The sequence below is a fragment of the Pinus tabuliformis genome, chromosome 7, assembly GCF_031772625.1.
Source record: "Pinus tabuliformis cultivar Carrire ecotype Pingquan chromosome 7, CPIR1, whole genome shotgun sequence".
Taxonomy (NCBI): Eukaryota; Viridiplantae; Streptophyta; class Pinopsida; order Pinales; family Pinaceae; genus Pinus; species Pinus tabuliformis.
Genome location: NC_142293.1, coordinates 1,749,563,989 through 1,749,578,950, shown reverse-complemented (window position 1 = coordinate 1,749,578,950; position 14,962 = coordinate 1,749,563,989).

Sequence of the window (14,962 nt, the reverse complement as noted above, 5' to 3'; positions counted from 1 at the left end):
TCAGGAGATTCCACATGGAGAAGTGCAAGCCCATACAGACTCCTCTAGCAAGTAACTAGAGGAAGGAGGTTTCCACTTCAAGAGAAGTGGTAGAGGCTACTGCGTACAAGCAACTTGTGGGTTCACTGATGTACTTAATCAACACATGACCAGATTTGTGCTATGCAGTGAACCGGCTAAGTCAAGCGATGGTTCAACCTACCAAGATGTTTTGGAAGGCAACAAAGCATGTATTGAGATACCTCAAAGGCACATCGCAGTATGGATTATGGTACAAACGGATAGAGGGAGTGAGGCTATAGGGATTCACTGATGCAGATTGGGCAGGGAGTCCATCACATCAGAAGAACACATCAAGAGGGATTTTTAACCTTGGGTCAGCGGTAGTTTCTTGGTACAGTAGGAAACAGAGGTCATTTACACTCATCTCAGCAGAGGCAGAATACATGGCTGCAACTCAGGCATCATGTGAGGACATCTGGATGCAGAAAATCCTAGTTGGTTTGTTTGATCAGAGGATGGATCCAACTGTGATTTATTGTGATAATAAGAGTTGTATCAAACTCTCTGAGAATCCAGTATTTCATGATAGATCTAAGCACATCAACATCTGGTATCATCATCTCAGAGACTATGTAGCGAGGAGGATCATGTTTCTATAGTATATTTTGACAGAGGAGCAAGATGCTGACATTTTGGCAAAGGTATTGTCAAAGTGTAAATTCAAGTTCCATAGAGATAGGATCGAGGTGGCAGATAATCCCTTTCTTGTTGAGAGGGAGTATTGAAATATGGAAACAAGAATATTCCAATGGAAACAAGAATAATTTATTTCTTTATTTTAAATTAATTAGTTGGAGAAATTCAAGTTAGAAGTCTTTCTGAAGTCATGCAAGTGTTATCCCTTAAATTACAAAGATAAGATTGAGTTATATTTGAGTTGTAATTAGTTAACTTGGTTTACTGAGTTAAGTCTAGTTAAGTTAGTTCCAAACTGTTTGAGGAACTAATAGTGAGTTAACTGTCATTTGATGCATTAATGCACTCAACTAGTGCTACTCTAGTTAACTGAAGATTCCCTCTTCAGAAACTCATGCATGTCTATTCTGAGAAAGACATAGTTGAGATTAATGTTCAAGGACAATGTACTATCAATTGCATGTATTTTCTCATGGAGAAAACTCATGCATGTAGTCAATGATTCATCCTTGAATATTACGCGATTTTAAAGGCTGGTTTTCCACTTAGTAAAAGGAAAAATCATCCACAAGGAACAACGCAAGGAAATAGGAGCTTGGAGGGCAAAGAGGAAGGTTGGAGAGAAGCCAAGATTACTTGTGAGAATCTATGAGGATTGTACTGAGAGCTGGATAGCTGTGAGAGCTAAGGCTTTGTATAATTCCTATGTATTTCCACCATGTATGATAATAAAATAGTGTGGGATTTTTAGCTGAGGCTTTCCCCAAAGTATTTTCATGTGTATTGTGCCATTGATTCTTCTTCTTCTAGTTATATTATTCAACTCGAACTTTAAGCTTTTGCAAATTGATTATAGAATTAGGTTATAGTATTCTGCTTTGATTTATATTGGATTATCTGGTTAACCAATCACAGATTTTCTACCCTACATATACCACAAGATATACAATTGTTTTGCCAACTTTCTTGACAAACAAAGTTTCATCATCGAGATCATAATGTTTTAAATTGAGTTTCAGACGATACTCAGTTAGCTTTTCATACCAGGCTTGTGGTTCTTGCTTGAGGCCATACAACGATTTTACAAGTTTGTTTACTTTATGTTCATGTCCTATGACAGCAAATCCTTCAGGCTGGGACGTAAAAACATTCTCTTTTAGATCTCCATTTAAGAAAGCAATTTTTACATCCATTTGGTGGACTTTCTAGTCATTTTGAGATGTTAAGGCAAAGAGTGTCTGGATGGTAGCCCATTTTGTTGTGGGGTCAAAAGTCTCCTCATAATCAACCCCTTCCTTTGGTGCAAAACCTTTTTCCACGAGCCTGGCTTTGTGCTTGTCAAGTGCGCCATCAACTTTATACTTGTTCTTATAGACCCACTTGCAGCCAAGTAGTTTGGTTCTAGTGGAGGAACAACCATCTTCCAAGTGCCATTCTTTATGAAGGCATCATACTCCCTTTGCATTTCTTCTTTCCATTCATCATGAGAAGCAGCATCTTTGAAGGAAGTTGGTTCAAAATCTGTAGAAAAATTCAATTCAAAATCATAAGAAACATCCATATCAACAGGTGAATCAGAATCATCTACATCACCTCCATTTTGCCTAGTTGAATTTCTTTTTCATGTCTTTCCAACTTCATCAGGATGAAAACTTTCAAGTGTCTTTGTCAACTACTTTGGGGGACCTTTCTGAGATTTCTAGGCTGCTCAGTTGATTGAGTTGGGACTGAATCAAGGTTGATTCTCCCAATTATTTCAATCACATCACTCAAAGTATCATTAGTGGTTGGAGTTTCATAATGTGGAGAGAGTGCTTCAAAAGAATATTCCATACATTTATCCATTATAGTAATCTCCCCTTCAAGATGTGGAATCTGATTATCGAATTCTTGAAATGATTTTGCATTTGTGAATCTATCCAAGTGATCAAGTTGTCACTCAACAACATTGTCGGCTTTGGAAGATTCAAGAAAGATTAAATTTCTAGATAAGACAAACTTTGTATTAACTTCATCATAAAGATGATATGCTTTGGAGGTGTTTGAATACCCCAATAAGATACACTTACAACTCCTTGCACCAAGTTTGTTTCTATGTACCTATGGTATCAAGGCATAATAGGTGGAACCAAAGACCTTGAGATTCTTTACTAAAGGAATGCATCCATACCACATTTCATAAGGAGTCTTGTTTCTAATAGCATTATATGGACATCTATTCTTTACATATACAACACATAGAACTGCATCAACCCAAAACATCAATTTTACATTCTTGAAAAACATCATGGAACGTACCATATTTAAGATTGTCCTATTCATTCTTTTAGCTACGCCGTTGTGTTGGGGATTATAAGGCAGAGTTGTTTGATGTTTGATCCCATGTTGGCGAAGATAGTTTTCAAATTCATTTGAGGTGTCTTATTTTCCATTTTCAATGTGGATGGAGCCAATATGAGATTTGCATCATTTTAAATCCATGTATGAAAGTTCTTGAATGTTTGAAAAGCATCAAATATGTTCTTCAATAAATAAACCCAACACATTATGGTGTACTCATTAATAAATGTCATCATATATTTATTTCCATTTGTAGAAGGAATAAGCATTGGACCACATAAATATGAATGAATGAGTTCAATTTTTCTATGTGCTCTGGAATGTGAATCATGAAAAGACTGTTTGCTATGCTTTCCTAGAATGCAAGCATAACATTTCTTAAGTTTCTGTGGAGTTGTAGGAAAACCAGTAACACCGTTTTTCTTCAACAATCAAAGGCTGAAATAGTTCAAGTGTCCAAATCTAGCATTCCATAGTAGACTTGATGGAAGCATACCTTCATCATAATGAGAATTGTATGAGAAATTTTGGGCATGCACAGAGGTACCTTGCAGCTTGAGAAGCCTTTCTTCTTCTATCCCCGCCATGACAAGTGAGTGATATGATGCTTTGCTCACCTCAAACTTGCCATCAAACATATGAATGGATTGTCCTTGATGGTAGATGTGGACCAAGGACAACAAGTTTCTCCTTAGTTGTGGGAGATATAAAACATGATGTAGAAGAAAGTCTGGACGACCAAGCAATTTGAGCTTGATTGTGCCATGCCCTAATGGCTTGAGTTTTGATTTGTTTGCAAAGTATACTGCTCCATAAACATTGTAAGTAAATTCTTCAAAAAAATCTCTTCTAAAAGTCATGTGGCAAGTTGTGCCCCAATCAAGCAACCAATAATTTTTCCAAGAAGCAAGTGAAGCATTAAACAAGTCTTCATTTACTCCAATATTTCAATGTGCCACAACATAGTGAGTGGATTCAGGTGCTTTACCTTTCTCTTTGTAATTAGTTTTACCTTTGGGTTGATTTCTTTCTTGCTCAATTTTTTCCCAAGACAAATTTCATGTGGATACATCATGTGATCCATCCCTATTGCAACGTATGTAATGCAAATTTCGCTTTTATCCTTTAGAGTGTCTACCACCCCTACATTTGAAATTTATTCTTCCTCTTCCTCTTCTACCACCTCTTCCTCTGGAGGAATCTTCAGCAAGATTTTTTCTCTATGTGCAAGGCACAAAACCTCTTCAGAAGACTGAGGACCTATCTTCTTCCCAAAAGCTTTCTCTCTCAGAAAATTTATTCACAGGGGAGTCAAAAGTAATTTCTTTTAGGTTTCCATTTTCTTGCAATGACTTAAGATAATTTGAATAAGTGGGATAAAGTGCCTTGACAAAAGCTATCAGAGCAATGTCAAGTTCAACATTGGTGACTTGATATCATGCATAATAGATTTTACTTCTGATGCAAGAGCAAGAGGATCATCATTTTGTAATTCAAGGCTATACAATTTAATCATAAGTTGAACAACTTCAAGTGCAGAGTGTGAGTCATAAAGTTCCTTCAATTTTTGTAAGGCTTTGAAAGCATTTGAAATGGCAAAATATGGCGACTCACCTCTTCATTTAAAGATGCAGTAATCAAAGCATAAGCATTGCTATTCTTATTTTCCCAAATGGAAAATTCCTTGTTTGCGGTAGGCTTTTCTGGTTCTTTGTCTCCTTCTCCAACACAAACTCCTTTCCACAACTCATTAAAAATGAGAGTGTGTTTTACCTTCCGTGACCATTCTGGATAGTTCTCCTTCCTCGTGAGAACAACTCCCACAATTGATATCAATGAATGCATTGTAAAATCTGTGTACTATAAAAAATATATACTTTTGCTACCAATATGTTGTAAGAAATAGCACTTCGAGTGGTATTTTTGCAAAAAAAAATAAAAAATACAAATCTAATATAAATTTAGAAGAGGTATTATATCAGGGAGAGAGTTATTACTTGGGGGAGGTGGTATTAGGGGAGAGTATTATATGAGGGGCTTATATGAGGGAGGCAATGGGAGCCACACAATATTAAAAATCGGTGGGAGAGAGTATGGAATAAACTCAACTATGGTTATATGAACCAAGGTCGATATATTGACTTGGAATGTGTGGAGTTGTTGACGAGGGGAGCGGGGTTTATATGTTATGGGTTTAGGCCCCATGATGGGCACCACAATAATATAGAGTGGTGCAACAGGGAGCCACAAAGGGTGGTGCAATGGGAGTCTAGAGCAGAGGAGCCATAAAGAGTGGTGCAACGAGAGTCTGAAGCAGAGGAGCCACGAATAGTGGTGCAACGAAAATGATGGAGTTATAGTGGGGAGGCACAGCGAGTGGTGGGAACCAAACTTCTCGCAATGCTGACAAAACAGTGTGCAAGAACTTATGGAGGGGTGGTCGCAACAGAAATTTGTCGCGCGTGCCTCCAAATTGCAACTCTAATATACATTCAACCACGGAATGACTGGACTTAATATTCCCCGTCACAAATTTTATCTGGTTATTTTCATGCCGACTGTACTAGAGTTTCTCAAGAAGAACAGGGGATGAAGCCTGAAATGATCTGACCTTTTGAATACAAAACCTCTCAACACATCATGTGAAACCCCCCAGTGATGCCTCAGATGTGTTTATAATATCAATAGGTATTTTGTATACATTCACACTCGTAGTGCACTCAACGTAATGGAGGGCGTTTTAACATCGACATATGAAGGAAGCCAACACAGTCTGACCTTCACTTCATTACAATGCACACACACACCAAACTATTCGATGCAGAAAGCAAATGATAATGGCAAGAAAATAGGAGTAAGGCAGAGGCCTCAGGAGTATGATAGAGGTGTCGGTTCTGCAAAATATGCAGAACATAGGAAGAATAGCAAGGAGTTACAATAAGGATACATCATTGACGAATTTAGGTATTTTTTTTATAACGAATTCAAGTATTTTTTATAAGTTCCTTGCACATAGGATGCTAATCACGATGAAGAGTGTTCAGAAAGGGAGAAACATGAAATAATAAAATCATATATATCTTTGGGTGCATGTATCGTTGGGCTTGACCTGAATTTTTATTTGTCGATTTAAGGTTTCCTTGTTAGATGGATAGCTTTAGGCACACTAGATACCTTTCGATTAAGATTTGTGACATATAACTTAGATTTAATAAATATTAAAAAAAAATATGAACTGCTACTTTTTTTTCAAGGTTTTAATGTCTCAGCTACTACTTCTGTAGAATCTATTTGTTTGTCTGTAATAATAAAGACTCAGTTTAATTGGATTTACTGAATGTCGGTTAAATTTGTTCTTTGCATCAATTTAACAAAATACTTGCCATTGACTCTCGCATCATGGTAATGACAATTTTTTCCTTTAAGTTCTTATGCCATGGATGATCTTTGTTGCATCAACCATAGCAGCGAAATTCCCTTGGACTGCAGGATTCAGAATTGACAGCACAACTCCATGTCGAAGCCAAGATGCTAAGCCCTCCGAGTGGGTTGGTAACTTACCTGCTACCATTCATTCATAATATCCCCTGATATACGAAGTAGGTCCATAACAAAGAATCTTTGAGATTCCACTTCACGAAGCCATAATTTTTTGTTTGTCTGTGAGATAATATGGACTAAGAATAACTGACTAACTCAGTTTTGTTTCCCAAGAATTTGGGCCATCCAAAATATGCTAAAACGACTTTAATGGCGAAGCTTCCTAAGAAAAGTCAATCGACTAACTGATGGCAGGATGATCCTTGTGTCCACTAAATCAATATTGAATTTAGTGTGGGTATCACTCACGTCCACCGAGCCAATTAATTAATTCAGTTTTCTCATTCATAACTTTTGGCATGTATAACATTTGTCTCCACCCTTGTGGCTTGGAAAATAGTTGAATAGAATCAATGACCAAGTTTTAGACTCATTTCAATGGAGTTGTCTATAATGCGACTTTTTGGAGATTTCGGTGACGGAATGCGGCGGAAGAAATTGAGATTAAATCATGATTTGTTGCAGTTAAAATGGTTTTTTAACTGCATCAGATTCAGCACCGTGAAAAACCAGTGGGACGCTTTGATTGTGCAGAAACTAGCTATCAAATTTGCGATTCCAATAAATTGCTACCTGATTTTCACCTAAAAACCAGCCAAACAACTGCCATTTCAATTTCATGTCAAGTAGCTTTTGTTGATGGAACCAGCCAAACAACTGCCATTTCAATTTCATGTCAAGTAGCTTTTGTTGATGGCTTAGTATATTTATTATTTTATGTGTACATTGATTTTCCCGACTAGTGCTCAATATTGGATTCTATATATTTAGTATTGCTAGTGTACATTGATTTTCCTTACTAGTGCTCCAATGTGGCAAATAGTGTATTAAATACCTGTTTAGCTGGATACTCATTAAGCCGATAAAACATAAAACACATGACTGTGATGACTAGGTAAATAAAAAATAATGGCCGTGTGTTATGGGGTTAAGGAGTATGTAGCTAAGCGGGTATTTAATGCCCTATGGCAAGCTGTTAGCCATTGCCCTCAATATTGGATTCTATGGAGCTTCTTTGATATAAAATTTATGATTAACCTAATTATATAGTAAATTATATTTATTTGATAATAATTTTGTAGAACTTTGCTTTCTTTTTAAAGGTTATCCATGTTATCAAGTAAATTATCATCTATTATATTTTCAACCAATGTAAGCCATTTTTTCTCAACCACTATGTTGTCTCCCATGAGCAAATGAAATATTTTAATTTTTCAAATATGTTGTGGTTCTATGAAAGTATATAGATGCTTATTATTTCTCAATTTCATATAAAATTATCATTCGTTAGTTTAGAAAATTATAAACAAAATTAAAAAGAATAATGAGACATTGTGGATTATTATTCTATCTATGCAATTTTGTGGAAATCAATCTCACCCAATAACTTTATTAGTAGTATTATATATGTTCTTTAGTTTTTACGGAATTATGAAAGAAACTTCAATTCTTTAATTGTTGAATCTCATTCTTTTAGCAAAATAAAATTAAGAAGAATAATGAGACATTGTGGATTATTAACCTAGCTATGCAGTTTTGTGGAAATATCATGCAATAACTTTATTATTAGTATTATGATAAGGATTTCTCTCTGAAAAATTGTAATCTGTGGGCTTCGGCCATATGATAAGGATTTCTCTCTGAAAAAAAAAACTTTATTATTAGTATTATATATGTTCTTTAGTTTTACCAAATTATGAAAGAAACTTCAATTCTTTAATTGGTGAATCTCATTCTTTTAGCAAAACGAGTGTTATAATATTACTCCCAAGATGAAACCATTAGCAAATAATATATTACTCTGAAGATGAAATAATTAGTAAATAATATTAAGTATTTCATCTTTGGGGATATAAACTAATTTAATGATGAAAATGAGGTAATGATTTAGAAAATTTCAATAGAGGTTGATTGATAACTCCAGATATTCAGAAATCTCATGCAATAACTTTATTAGTAGTATTATATATGTTCTTTAGTTTTTACCGAGTTATGAAAGAAATAATTTTATTAGTAGTATTATCTATGTTCTTTAGTTTTTACCGAGTTATGAAAGAAATAACTTTATTAGTAGTATTATATATGTTCTTTAGTTTTTACTAGAATTATGAAAGAAACTTCAATTCTTTAATTGTTGAATCTCATTCTTTTAGGAAATTCAATATTATACTATTACTCTCAAGATGAAATAATCAATAAATAGCATTAAGTATACTTCAATTATTTAATATTTGAATCCCATTCTTTTAGCAAATCCAATATTATAATATTATTCTAAAGATGAAATAATTACTAAATAATATTAAGTATTTCATCTCTGGGGATGTAAATTCATTTAATGATGAAAATGAGGTAATGGTTTAGAAACTTTCAATAGAGGTTGATTGATAACTCCTCATATCCCGATATAATGTAAGCTTTTGATAAGTGAGACAGTTCAATTTTGAAAAACAACATATTTTTTATCAAATAGTTTCTATTGGAACTTGAAAGAGCATTTTTAAAGATTGAGAAACAACCTATGTTGGATAAAATTGGCATAATATAAGTTATTTTTATTTATCTTTTAGAATTTATGCTTTATTGTCTTTCCTTTGCAACATTGAGTGCAATTGCTAATATTATCATACAACCAATTTGAAGAAGTATAAGTTTAACATATCTATCCAACAATTATAATTGAATAAATTATATTATTACATGTATCATTGGTTAATTAATTATACTATAAAGTTTTTCTTTTAATTTTTATCTAAATATATCCCAAAAAAATATTATAACTATTATAAAATTACATTTTTCGAATTTTGACTTGAGGTGAATCATATTGAAAAGAGATAAATGTGATAAAAAAATTACATCTTTTAAAATGAGCTGCCAACTATAAGCATATTAAGATTCATGTTTTAGTGCATTTGATCCAAGATATTCCATTAATAAGTTAGTAAAATGATATTCCATTAATAAGTTAGTAAAATGAGTTGTATAAGGATAGTCTTCCCAAAATTACACGTTCATGAAAAAAGGTAAGGTATTTATAACACAACAAAAGAAATAATAAGGATACATTATTAACAAATTTAGGTATTTTTTTTAATGAGTTTAAGTATCTTTTTATAAGTTTCTTGTGTTAGTGTAGGTTTAATTTTTGTTTTGATATCAAAATTTGGTATGAGAGGTCATGAGGAAGAGGTGCTTTATCGGAAGAGTACATAATAGTTGTGAGAGTGATAGAAGTTGCCACATAGTGATAGAATCATTGGGTAATGTGAGGAGTTGGAGCCACTAACAAGAGCATGAGTTATTGAGAAATAAAATTTCCATTTGTCAAATAATTAGACACCATTTGTTTCTGGGTGCATAGACATGAGATAAGACATGCTGTGTGGTGGTTTTCCTTTATTGTGTTTGTAAAGACATTTTAAAAAGGGTTGTGTGTTAGTGAAATTGTTGGTGCTTATAAATTTATTTTATTTATTTTGCTATTTAGTAAAAAAAAATATTATAGATAAGTTATTTTTTAGTTACTAGTCTATGTTAAAATTAATAAATTATTATCTAAAGGTATTACATAAATTAGATGTATTGAATAATTATATAGTTGCAAATTTTGTGTATTTTGTTGGAAATATATAAAGCATGTTAAATATGTTTGGAGCTAAAGTTAACCAATTATTTGTGCAATTAATAAATTTCTATCTAATCTAAGCACATAAGCTAGATGTTTTAAATTATATAAATTGTAAGCTTAATATGTGCACTTTGTTACAAGGATAAAATGGGTGGGTAATTAGGAGAAGGGTTTGTTAGAAGGATGAAATGGATGGGTAATTGGGAGGAGGGTTTGTAGTAATTTCTACTTCAATTTTTTTTCCATAACCCATTACCTCCTTAGAGCCGCCTCCACTAGAGTCTAGCTCCCATAGATTTGTTGAGAATGTCTCGATATTTTATCCCAAAACCCTCATCCCACTTGGGGATACATTGTTTCTCAAGGTGACAAAGGACCATTTTATTTCTTTCTTTTCTCCTCTCTAAAGGAAGTTTATATACAAAATGGTAATTCTCTTAGTGACTACTTTAGGAGTTGTTAGTATAGATAGATGGTATGTTGGAAGTTCTTGAAGGAAAATTTTTAGAAGGACAAACCATCTTGCTAAGATGAGCATTCAAAACGCTCAACTATCCAACTTTTGGGAAAGATTTTGTAGTATGTCCTGCCAATGAGCTACCTACAAGGAGTTCACAACTAGAGGTGCTCCAAGATACTTAGTGAGGAGTTTACTTATTTCAAAATCCAGTCAACAAGTCATATGTCTCCATACAACAATGGTAATATATAACTAAGCAAAGGTACAAGAAAATTAAAAATGATAGTCAATATGATCTTATAGATGACATTACAAAAGGATATTGGTGTAAAACAATTGGTATGGTTAACTTTGTTATATTTTGGGATTAATGTAATAAGAGTGGCATTCAACCCTGACTATATCAATTGTGAGAGACGAGATTCTTCTACCAATGCACTCACCACTAGACTCAGAAAAGTATAACAAGCTTCAAAAAAGTCCATTGTAAAACCATTTGGTCATAGAGATTTGTTCTTTGGTATCACCATAAACCTATCCTCCACCTTTATGAAAGATACTTCCTGCATCAACGCTTCATTATGGGACAAATGAATTAAGGTTGGAATGTGATATGTGATTATTTCGATGGATTCTGCTCTACTTGGTGTAGACTCCATTAATAGGAAGTGATGGTAGGATATTAGTTCTTACTCTAGTTATGCATGTTTCACCAGATGTTTCCCATCCTAAGGGGTGAGAGAAAATATTTTATTGTTATTCTTGTGCTTCACCATCAGCTTATGGAAGAATTTTAAGTTTCGCTCTCATTCTTTGAGCCACCGCACTCTAGATTTACATTTCCAAAGGATCTCCTCTTGCTTTCTCGATGCTCTATTTGATTGATTAATTATGCCTCTTCCATCAACATGGAAATCAAAATGGCATATGTTCAACCTCTTAAGATAATATTTGATGATTTAAACAAGAATGCAACAAATTATAGAGATAACCATAAACACAGAGATGCAACCGAAATAATACTTCATTTCATTAATGTAAAATAGTGAAATATACTTACAAACAGAGTTGGAAATAAACCAGATAGGGTGATGGTAGCTTATCTCTGAGAAGAGATGTGGTGGCTACATGCCTCTTAACTGTGTTAAAATGAGGCTCGAAGGCCTATTTATTGTTGAGAAACAATGGAAAACCCTTCACATCCCAAAACCTAACCCTAGAAGATGAAATGCCAAATTGTGGGCCCCGTTTGGATAAATTGGTACCTCAATTTCCCGGGGTCGTAGCTTTGGCATACGATCTCCGTTTGATGCGTACAATAGCTCGTTAGAAAGATCTATCCGAGCAATACAACTTTGGGAAGGGAAACATCAATCCCATGTTGCCCCATATTTCCCAAAAAAACATCGTTTAGGGCCTCAAAGCGGCTCCAGAAGTTCTGGACCCAAAAAACTGCTAAAAATAGTAAATTGTGCTACAATTTAGGAAACTGAAAATCTGAAAGAGACAGTTGTGGGGGTCCAAATGGGATAGGTGGGTGGCCACCAAAATCCACCTATATCATTCTTCCCCCCTTAGGAAGCAATGGTCCCCATTGCGTTGAGTTCCTCCCTAAGATGAGGAAGCTTCTACTGAGCTAGGTCTCTCGTGAGCTGTTCTGCAATCTCTAATGTCTCCAGAAATGGTGGGAAGCATGGTCAACGACGGTCCACATTGAACACTCAATGCACGCGAAGGAATGGAGGAATGTTTTGCTTCAAAGAATTATTTCCCGTAGCCTTGGTACTGGTGTAAGGACCATGTCGGAGTGGTCTGAGTTTCTGATGTGTTCTTGTAAGGCGTTCTTTCTGCAGATGTAACCACACTTGATCGCCCACCTAAAACTTGTGTGGTACCCCTGTGGGTGAGGAGAATTTGCTCCTATGTTCTGTCATGACCGTATCCCTTTGCTGTTACGGAAGCGTGGAGGAACCCTTCAGGGGGGTCATGGATGTAGCAATGATCTTCCCCTTACTTTGGGAGTGAACCAGACAGAAAATGAATTTCCTAGTCTGGGAGATGAGCTTGCTGCCTTTCTTAGTAGTGATCAAAGAGGTGGAAGTAGGTGGGGCTACCTCTCGTATCCTGTATAATGAATTATCCAAAGAAATAATGACAGTGTGAGGCTTTGACTCATACACAGCATGTCACCTCCACAAGTATGGCTGGCCTAATAGTGCATCACAAACATCTAGAGGTATAACATCACATAATACCTCGTCTATGAAGGGCTTGATGCTGTAGGGAAGGCGACACTGCTGGCGAACTTTGAGATCTCATCCTTCATGAAGACACCCGACATTGTACGGTTGCGGGTGTGGTGTAGTCGATAGGTCCAATTGCTTCGCAACCTCTTCTGAAATGAGGTTCTTTTGGCTACCACTGTTGAAAATGAATTGCAATGGCCAACCCTTCACCCACATCTGTGAGTGCAAAAGATGTTCCCCCTCCTTTGGATCTTCAAGCTCATTTTTCTAGATCTTGGTTGTGGCAATAACGGCGGTGGGATCTGCATCAATGATCTGCTTCCCTTTGCCATTCCCCTTGTTGGGTTATGGCTCAGGGTTAGAACATGCATCTGATTTGGAAGCCTTCAACTCGGCCACCAGTGATTGCTTGGTCTGACACTCACTTGTGTTATGAGTGGGACTCTTGTGGAACACACACAACTTTACTATGTCCTTTTTTGGCTTCATGGTGTTGTTCTTTTCTTGTGGCTTCAACGAGTTGTCTCGGGTCACCCCACCTTGGCTTTTTCCTTTGGGCTTCGGATTTGCGGAGCCAAAGTCTCGCTTCTTCTATTTGAAATTTTGCTCGATTTTGATAGCATATCAGTATGCTGTGCTGAGTGAGGAGATGTTTAGGAACTCCATCTCTTCCTGGATGTATCTGTGTAAGTAGCCACAATATTTGAGTACTAGATGCAGATTAGAATCTTTGATACCCAACTATGTGCGAAGGGTATGAAAAATGTTTGTGAACTCTGGCACATCTTGGTCCCTTCCTTGCCGTAACGTGGTCTGCTTTATGTATTTGTCCTCGTAGCTTTTGACAGGGTAGTACTGCTCCTTGATGGTATCCCGGAATGAATCCCAAGTGGGTGCGGCTGAAAATAGTGAGCCTGTGCTTTCATTCTTCTGCTCGCAGTAGGTTTCCCACCAGTCCTTGATGTGGTGGGTTGCTTTGAGAAGAGCGAAAACAATCTTTTCCTAACTCAAAAATTCATGAATAGAAAAATACCCATCTAGCAAATTTAACCATTTATCTATGGCATCTGCGTCTATTTGACCCTCGAAGATGGGGATTTCAAAATTAACTTGTACCTTAAACATTGTGGAATTTGCGGAGTGGCTGTTGGAAGCCAATGTGTCGTCTTTGGGTAGCCACTGAAGGATCTGCACAAAGCTATCCATCATCGTGTTCCTTTCTCGCTCGAGGGCTTCTTCGAGCAAGATTTTGACAGGATCTCCTGCTCCCTCATCTTTCTTCTCATCTGCCGTGGGAGGCTGTCGGGATTTGCGAGGCTGGTCTTGGAAAGGTTCGACCAGGTCAATCCCTAACTCCTTATATCCCGACCTCATTGGGGACATGCAAAGAAAAACAAAGAAAAAGCAAACCACTCTGATACCACTGATCTGGATTTAAACAGGAACACAACAAATTATAGAGATAACAATAAACACAGAGATGCAATAGAAATAATACTTCATTTCATTAATGTAAAATACTGAAATATGCTTACAAACAGAGTTCAAAATAAACCATCTAGGGCGATGGTAGCTTATCTCTTAGAAGAGATGTGGCAGCGACATGCCTTTGAACTGTGTTACAATGAGGCTCCAAGGCCTATTTATTGTTGAGAAATAATGGAAAGCCCTTCACATCCCAAAACCTAACCCTAGAAGATGAAATGCCAAATCGTGTGCCTCGTTTGTGTAAATTAGTACCTCAATTTCCCAGGGTCATAACTTTGGCATTCGATCTTCGTTTGACATGTATAATAGCTCGTTAAAAGGATATATCTGAGCACCACAGCTTTGGGAAGGGAAACATCGGTCCATGGACCCATGTTGCCCCCAGATTTCCAAAAAAACATCGTTTAGGGCCTCAAAACGGCTCGAGAAGTTCAGGTCCTAAAAAAATACTAAAAATAGTAAACTGTGTTACAATTTAGGAAACTGAAAAACTGAAAG